Source organism: Triticum aestivum, chromosome 2A (genome assembly GCF_018294505.1).
Source record: "Triticum aestivum cultivar Chinese Spring chromosome 2A, IWGSC CS RefSeq v2.1, whole genome shotgun sequence".
Lineage (NCBI taxonomy): Eukaryota > Viridiplantae > Streptophyta > Magnoliopsida > Poales > Poaceae > Triticum > Triticum aestivum.
The window spans coordinates 82915254-82922598 of NC_057797.1; positions in this window are offsets into that span (position 1 = coordinate 82915254).

Below are 7345 nucleotides of genomic sequence, written 5' to 3' on the forward strand. Positions count from 1 at the left end.
TAGAAAGCGAGTAGGGCTCAATTGACTGAGAAGTCTCGGTTGCAGGACGTTACCTATTTTATACTAGAAGAACGCCCGTGCGTTGCAACGGGGCCACATTAACTTTAAGAGTTCAATATTAATATTCTCATACATATCAATCCTTCTTCTCCTTCCGTCTGCCACCGAGACAGGGACCTAGACTTTGTGCTGCTCTTATTGATTTCAAACCCAGACGAGATGGGGTGGTGGGAGGGGGGACGAAAAAACCCAGACGAAACAAAGGAGAAGGAGAGCCTCATCAGTAGCATCATGGTGAATTTCAAACCTAGCGTTGTGCTCCGCCCAACGAACATGGACGCCGCCGCCGGCGGCCCGGTGGAGCTCGAACCCGAGAGACTCTGCTGCTTGCTGGGAGGGGTCGGGGAGGGTCGGAGCACATGAGCATTGACGTGAAGACAGAGTAGGCCGGGGAGATTACTGTGCACGCCGCACGGCGACTTGGACCTCGGAGGGCCTTGGCTCTGTCAGGAGGAGGTCCCGAGTTCCTGCCGAGGACAGCCTGACGGGGGAGACGCACGGCCGCTCGCGCTGCCCGCAACGCGACCACGCCCTGCCCTAGGGTTCTGCGACGGCGGCAGCGTCGTCCACAGCCACACCCTCTCTGAGTCCTGCCCTGAACTGGGGTTCCGAGATGGCGGCGGTGGCGGAGGTCTCTGAGGTTGGAGAGGGGCAAGATGTAGGACGGCGGAGGCTGGAGCCTGGAGCGATGGCGGCGTTTCGGGATTGCAGGCAGGGGGGCGTGCGAGGTGAGTGTTTTTTTCACCGGTTTATGTTGTGTTGCCTGCACGGATATATAGGAGAACAAATAGGTGGATTATAATTCCTTCCATTGTATAAGTGCTGGGAAAGGAAGCGAGGGACAAAAATCAATCGAGGGGCCTTTAAGAGTAGAGATTAGTTAATTGGATTTTTCTTTAAAGTCTGTTATTTGTTTTCTTAAAATTTATTATATGTTTCCTAAATCAAATTGCATTGATGGGATGGATCGATTGATTTGGATAGTCTATTATTTGTTTCCTTCACATCCATTATATGTTTCCTAAAGCAAATTGCATTGATGAGATGGATCGTTTGATTTGGATGGATCGATTGATTTGTTTCCTTAAAATTGGATTTTTTTTTTAAAGTCTGTTATTTGTTTCCTTAAAATTTATTATATGTTTCCTAAATCAAATTGCATTGATGGGATGGATCGATTGATTTAGATAGTCTATTATTTGTTTCCTTCACATTCATTATATGTTTTCTAAAGCAAATTGCATTGATGAGATGGATCGTTTGATTTGGATGGATCGATTGATTTGTTTCCTTAAAATTGAATTTTTCTTTAAAGTCTGTTATTTGTTTCCTTAAAATTTATTATATGTTTCCTAAATCAAATTGCATTGATGGGAGGGTGACGCATGGAAAGTTATGATCCGTTAAGATTTTTTTCGTTGTGTGAGAGGGTGACGCGAAACTAAACCGGTGGGGTAGGGGAGGGACGAAAAAACCAGGGAAATGAAACGGGTGGGAGGTGGAAGGAAGTACCAAAGAAGTACCAAAAAAAACGGGTGAGGTGGGACGAAAAAAACCTGGAAGCGAGACTACCAACTGCTCCATTAGGAGTAGAGATGACTAGAACAGTGCTCGTGCATTGCAGCGGGATATAAACATTCTAGTACGTTAGCTTGTGATTTACTTGTCGATAATAATGCGATTATGTAAATAAATATTCATCAAATTCTGACCATGAATTACCTTATATGTTGATTAAAAGTTTGGCAAGTAAATTAAAGTAGAATTGATTCAGAAGGCAAGCAATTAAGATGATTGATTATCATATATATGAAAGGTTAAACGAAAGGATGGTGAGAAGAAATATGAAATGAGAACCTTACGTATTTTTTAAGTAGTAGAGATAGAGAAAACCCATATTTGACGCATTCAGCGACAAAGGGTCGACCTTTCGCACACACGTTGGTGATCGAGCAATTAGCTGGGCCGGCTAGTTAAGGCTTCTAGCAATCCTGGTTTTGGGGATTTTCTAGAAGGTTTCCAAGCTGGTTTACCCTTTTTGCGAACCTTCTATACGGTTCCTGGACCATTTTCCCCTTTTAATGGTTTTTATTCCTTTTTTATTTACTTAATATTTTTCCTTTTCTGTTACTATTTGTTTTTCTTATTTTTATTTCTTTTTTTCATAAATTCAAAAACATGAAATGTCCAGAATTCAAGTCTTGTTCAGAATTTTAAAAAATGTTTGTTTTCTCAAAAATTGTTGTTGTTTTTTAAAACTTTTTCGCATTTGAAAAAAGAACAATTTTTAGAAAAATGCTTGGAAATTTCAAAAGTACTTGCATTTCTAAAAAATTGTTAACAATTTTTTTATAAATTCAAGAAAAATTCGCATTTTTCTAAAATTTTCAGGAATTTCAAAAAATGCTATCATTCTAACAAATGGTTGAAAAGTTCAAAAAATAGTCACATTTTTAAATTTTAGTAAATTTCCCTATTTTCAAAAAAATGTGTTTGTTTACAATAAATTGTTCACAACTTGTTTTTCTAAAATATGTTTGAGTTTCAAAAAATTTGATCAAAATCTGGAAAAAAATTGCGTACCAAGAACTCACTTTTTCAAAAAACAAAACAAATCGCGTCTGATATGTTTTGGGTGGAGCTCTTATTTTAGTTCAATAATGTTCTATTGAAACTAGCGTTCGTCAACTCTAGTTGCCAGCATCCCATGGTCTCTAATGAAAGGGCCGCGGTTTGAATCCTCGCAGGCGCACTTCAGTGTGCTCATGCGCACCAACTATATCCTATAGCATGCCCAAGTGCTATGGGAGCTCCTATTCAACACTGTAAGCGCTGATTAGAGGTGCTGACGCTCGTAGGGGGCGTCTAGCGGGCCAGCCCAGTACCTGCTAAAGAAAGCAATGCAAAGAAAAACATGAAGAAAAATTCATTTCGTCAAACTCGAACTTCTCTTGAGAAAAACAATAGGCAGGCACAATAACCACTAGACCAAGCTCGCCTTGAAGACCAATATTAGGAAATAGCACTATAAAACATTAATATATACTATTATATACCTAATATAAATTATATGAAAAGAAACATAGAGTTTGAAAAGAAATTCAAGAATTTTTTTAAACCACAAATTTTGAAAAAAATCAAAAAATGAAAGGTTCATACAAAGTGAAAAAAGTTCGTATTTGAGAAAACATCACGAATTTGGAAAAAGTCCATGAAATTTTGAAATAAGTCCATAAATTTGGAAAAAGTTCATCTAATTTTAGATAAGTTAATCAAATTTGAAAAAAGGTTCATACAAGTTGAGAAAGTTTATCAAAAAATTTAAAAAAGTTCATCAAAACTGAAAAAGTTCATTGAACTTGAAAAAAATTCATCATATTTGAAAAAAGTCCATTAAATTTGAAAAAAGTCCATTGAATTTGAAAAATGTTCATCAAATTTTTAAAAAAATCATCAAATATGAAGAAGTTCACAAGTTTGAAACAAAGGTCAAAAAAGATCATCGATTTTCAAAGGAAGATCATCCATTTTCAAAAAAGTTCGCGAATTATAAAAAATAAAAATATAGAAAAAATACTCTCAAATTAGAAGAAAGTTCATGTGATTCAAAAGAAGTTCATGAATTTGAAAAGTATATGAATTTAAGAAAAGTTCACGATTTTTTAAAAAGAAAGAGAAACTGAAAAGACAAAGAAAAAAACACAAGAAAAAAGAGAGAAGGAAACCAGCCAAAAGCAAACAAAAAAACAGAAAACTGTTGTGGTTTTTTAGTGTTGAAGATGAATAAAAAATAAACTAGGCACAAACAGGTCGCGAGTCCACTTGGTAACTACCTTTGCTATTGTGGCTCGAATACCATCACTCGCAATTTTGTTTTTGTGATTTAAAAACTCAAAAAAAAAAGAAATGTGGGCCGGCCCAGCTCGCGGGAAGTGGTGTGCGCTTTAGGCGCCCGTTAGCAAAATGTTTTATAAGGGGCACCTGAAGCGCCAAATAGGGATTGCCAAGTGTTACGCGGATTAAAGTTGCAGACATTTATGATACCTATATTAATCTATCCCCTAGCTAGCAAATCAATCACCACCAAAAATTCCAATGGCAAAGACCCGATCATCGAGAACACAGAGTATGTGATGTGGGCAAGATCAGTAGGAATTTGCGTACTTGCTCAGCAACCTCTCCAACGAATTGCTCGTTCAGGTTGATTCCCATGAAAAATCACATCCACTATGGGCAGTTGTGACAAGTACGTTCTCTTCGTAGTCCAGCGTACCCGTCAACAACCTCTTCATCTCCCTCGCCAACACGTAGAAGAGGTCCCAGTCCGCTGCCATCTACTTCGCTCACATGAGGTCGCTTGCTGACGAGCTTGCTGTGGCCGGAAAACATGTCCCCACTAACGAACTAATCTCCTTCATCATCGTTGGGATGGACATGGACTACCAGCCCATCGCTCCACTCTTGACATCTGCACCCCTCTCACCATCGACAACTTGTTCGCCATGGTCGCTAGCTTCTACTAGCGTGATCAACTTTTCACAGGACGGGTGCTGGCTGCTTTGTCGGCGAACACTCGCGATGGTCCTTCAAAGGGGTACGAGGCGGTCCAGCAACAAAGGAGGTGGTGGCAACGAAGGCTACAATAACAACAGCGGTCAAGGCCACAGAGGTGGCTATCAAGGCCCGGGCGATGATGGCTATGGAGGCCGGCTACAATGATGACTATTACAGAGGCTACAACAACCAAAACTAGGGCAATTCTAGGCGCCCCTACTACTAGAACAACAATAGTCGTCATGCTGGTGGCGGCTCCTCTTGACAAGTACTGAATCATAATTATACTTACATTTATAAGTGAAATACCCTTTGGTTCTACGAACATCACAAGTGATTGGATATTCTTCACGTACTAGCAATGACCACTTTTCCAATTTTTGGAGAAATTCTTGTATCTTCTCATCATTGATAGCCAATGGTGGGCTTGTGTCTCGTCCTCCATCGCTAATTTCGTCTGTTCATTGAGAAAAATCTCGGAAGACATGATTAGTAATTTTTATTTTTTACGGGTTTTAAAGAAAAAAAAATAAGATAATTGCAACGAACAAAATAAACTATATGCGAGTAGGTAGGTAATGACCAAGCACTATGTTCCCTGGCAACGGTGACAAAAAATGCTAGATGTCATGTAAGTGCACAGGGCTTTATAGCACTTCCACAGTTAGTAAGATTTGTCAATCCCACAGGGAGCGAATAAGAAGACACTACAAACCCCACAACTATGCTGCCACTTACGTAGTTATGTACATACCCAAACCGGAGTTTGAAAATAGTCTACTTTATTGGTTGCTAGGGAAACAGATGATGGTGCTTCAGCGGTACAACGTTCTCGAGGATTCTGAACTCATCACTGCTAATATGAACTATCATATGTCTAATCCACTCTTCATGTGCATAAGTGGACGGCTCCTGGCACAGAATATGTTCTACTCTAGGTAGACTTCATACCACATACGCCACCAACTGTAGTTTTCCCATCCGGCTATCACTAGGTTAATTAAGAGTTTCCCCATGAATGCAGTCAGATGTGAATTTCCGTGTTACTCCCCTACCAACTGCAACACACAAAGAAAGTGGCTTTTACTATCACCTCGAATTACCTCCTAATGTAGAGCAGCGGCAATAGTATACTTCACAGACAATCATGGAGATAATGCGAGTGAGGCCTCCTCTCAACATTCGTGAAGGCTACTAACTCTAACATGAACAAGAAGATAAATGATCACATCAAGTAATCATATAGAGTCCATCCATATCTCCAAGAACTAATGCAAGTAGTCAAACATGTAGACGAACAACATAAAAAAGAGGGTCAGGCTACAAGCCGACATTGAGCTAGTGAAGGGAGAAGGCATGGCGAAGCTAGCGGCAATGGCGCCAACAATGGTGGAGAAGGGGGCTGATACGTCTCCAACGTGTCTATAATTTTTTTTATTGTTCCATGCTATTAAAGTATCATTCTTGGATGCTTTATACTCATTTACTAGCAACTTTATATAATTTTTTGGGACTAACCTATTGACATAGTGCCTAGTGCCAGTTATTGTTTTCTGCTTGTTTTTTTACTTTGCAAAATATCAATACCAAACGAAGTCCAAATGCCACGAAACATTTTGGAGATTTTTTGGATAGAAGACACCTAGGGAGCCAAAGAAGTACATCGGAGGAGGCCCGTGGGGCCAAGCATAGGACGTGCCAGAAGGCCCAGGTGCGCCCTGGTGGGTAGTGGGGCCCACGAGAAGCTTCTCCGCCGACCTTTGTCCCTATAAATACTCTAAGATCCTAAAACCGTAGGGGAGTCGACAAAACACAATTCCAGCCACCGCAAGTTCTAGAACCATGAGATCCAATCTAGAGGCATTTTTCGGCACTCTGCCGGAGGGGTCAACGATCATGGAGGGGTTCTTCATCATCATCCTCGCCCCTCCGATGATGCGTGAGTAGTTCACCACAGACCTAGGAAATAGCTAGATGGCTTCTTCTCTCTTTTTGATCTTCAATACAATGTTCTCCTCGATGTTCTTGGAGATCTATTTGATGTAATGACTTTTTTGCGGTGTGTTTGTTAGGATCTGATGAATTGTGAGTTTATGATCACATCTATACATGAATATTATTTGAGTCTTTGTTGAACTCTTTTGTGCATGGTTATTATAGCCTCCTATTTCTTCTCCAAAACTTTGGTTTGGTTTGGCGAACTAGATTGATTTTTCTTGTCATGGGAAGATGTGCTTTGTGATGGGTTCGATTTTGCGGTGCTCAATCTCAGTGACGGAAGGAGACATGACACGCATGTATCGTTGCCATTAAGGATAAAAAGATGGGGTCTATTCCTACATGAATTGATCTTGTCTACGTCATGTCATTGTTCTTATTGCATTACTTCGTTTTTTCATGAACTTAATATAGTAGATGCATGTTGGATAGCGGCCGATGTGCGGAGTAATAGTAGTAGATGCAGGCAGGAGTCTGTCTACTAATCTTGGACGTGATGCCTATATACATGATCATTGCCTTGGATATCTTCATAATTATTTGCTCTTCTGTCAATTACCCAATAGTAATTTGTTTATCCATAGTATGTTATTTTCTCGATAGAAGCCTCTAGTGAAATCTACGGCCCCAGGGTCTATTTCCTATCATATTAAAACCAAAAATACCTTGTTGCACTTTTTATTTCTTTATTTTATTTTGTGTTTTTGCTAGATCTATTTATCGAATATCATAC